The sequence below is a fragment of the Tachypleus tridentatus genome, unplaced genomic scaffold, assembly GCF_004210375.1.
Source record: "Tachypleus tridentatus isolate NWPU-2018 unplaced genomic scaffold, ASM421037v1 Hic_cluster_2, whole genome shotgun sequence".
Classification (NCBI taxonomy): Eukaryota; Metazoa; Arthropoda; class Merostomata; order Xiphosura; family Limulidae; genus Tachypleus; species Tachypleus tridentatus.
This window is the reverse complement of record NW_027467782.1, coordinates 8,947,295-8,949,285: the sequence shown is the minus strand read 5'-3', so window position 1 is coordinate 8,949,285 and position 1,991 is coordinate 8,947,295.

The window sequence follows — 1,991 nt, the reverse complement described above, 5'->3', positions numbered from 1 at the left end:
TTCTTTAAACTGGTTTTAACCGGTTCCAACCGGAACAAACCGGTAATAACCTCAATTTGCATGTTTTACACCTTATATGTTGTTTTCATTTTATTATAAGAATTCTTTTTTTAAACCAGTTTTAAACGGTCCCCAACGGATCAAACATGTTCTAACCTCAATTTGCATGTTTTTGCAATTTATTTGCTGTTTTGACCGTATTACAAGAATTCTTCTTTAAACCGGTTTTAACTGGTTCCAACCGGATTAAATCGATTTTAATATCAATTTGCATGTTTTACACTTTATATCCTCTTTTGATTTTATTAAAAAATTTTTTTAAACCGATTAAACTGGTTCCTACCACAATTTGCATATTTATATTCTGTTTTGACCGTACTACAAGAAATCTTCTTTAAACCAGTTTTAACAAGTTCCAACCTAATCAAACCGGTTCTAACCTCTATTCGCGTGTTTTACACTTTATATCCTCTTTTGATTTTATTAAAAGAATTCTTCTTTTTAAACCGGATTAAACTGGTTCCTATTTAAATTTGCATATTTATATTCTGTTTTGACCGTACTACAAGAAATCTTCTTTAAACCGGTTTTAACTAGTTCCAACCTGATCAAACCGGTTCTAACCTCAATTGCATGTTTCTACACTTTATATGTTGTTTTGACTTTATTACACGAATTCTTCTTTTAAACCGGTTTTAATCGGTTTCCACCGGATCAAACAGGTTCTAACCTCAATTTGCATGTTTTTTGCACTTTATTTGCTGTTTTGACCGTATTACAAGAATTCTTCTTTAAACCGGTTTTAACCTATTCCAACCAAATCAAACCGGTAATAACCTCAACTTGCATGTTTTACACTTTATTTGCTGTTTTCATTTTATAAAAAGAATTTTTTCTTTTAAACCGGATTAAACTGGTTCCTACCTCACCAGCATATTTATATACTGTTTTGACCGTACTACAAGAATCCTTCTTTAAACCAGTTTTAACTGGTTCCAACGGGTTCAAACCGGTTCTAACATCAATTTGCATGTTTTACACTATATATGCTGTTTTGACGGTATTCTTCTTTAAACTGGTTTTAACTGGTTCCAACCTGATCAAATCGATTTTAATATCAATTTGCATGTTTTACACTTTATATGCTGTTTTCACTTTATCATAAGATTTCTTCTTTTAAACCAGTTTTAAACGGTCCCTCACCGGATCAAATATGTTCTAACCTCAATTTGCATGTTTTTGCACTTTATTTGTTGTTTTGACCGTATTACAAGAATTCTTCTTTAAACCGGTTTTAACTGGTTCCAACCTAATCAAACCGGTTCTAACCTCAATTCGGTTGTTTTACTCTTATATGTTGTTTTGACTTTATTACAAAAATTTTTAAACCGTTTTAACCGGTTCCAACTGAACAAACCGGTAATAACCTCAATTTGCATGTTTTACACCTTATATGCTGTTTCATTTTATTATAAGAATTCTTCTTTTAAACCAGTTTTAAACGGTCCCCAACGGATCAAACATGTTCTAACCTCAATTTGCATGTTTTTGCACTTTATTTGCTGTTTTGACCGTATTACAAGAATTCTTCTTTTAAACTGGTTTTAACCGTTCCAACCGGATTAAATCGATTTTAATATCAATTTGCATGTTTTTACACTTTATATCCTGTTATGATTTTATTAAAAAATCCTTCTTTTAAACCGGATTAAACTGGTTCCTACCACAATTTGCATATTTATATTCTGTTTTGACCGCATTACAAGAAATCTTCTTTTTAAACCAGTTTTAACTGGTTCCAACCTAATCAAACCGGTTCTAACCTCTAATTCGCGTGTTTTTACACTTTATATGCTCTTTTGATTTTATTAAAAGAATTCTTCTTTAAACCGGATTAAATTGGTTCCTATTTAAATTTGCATATTTATATTCTGTTTTGACCATTACAAGAAATCCTTTCTTTTAAACCGGTTTTAACTAGTTCCAACCTG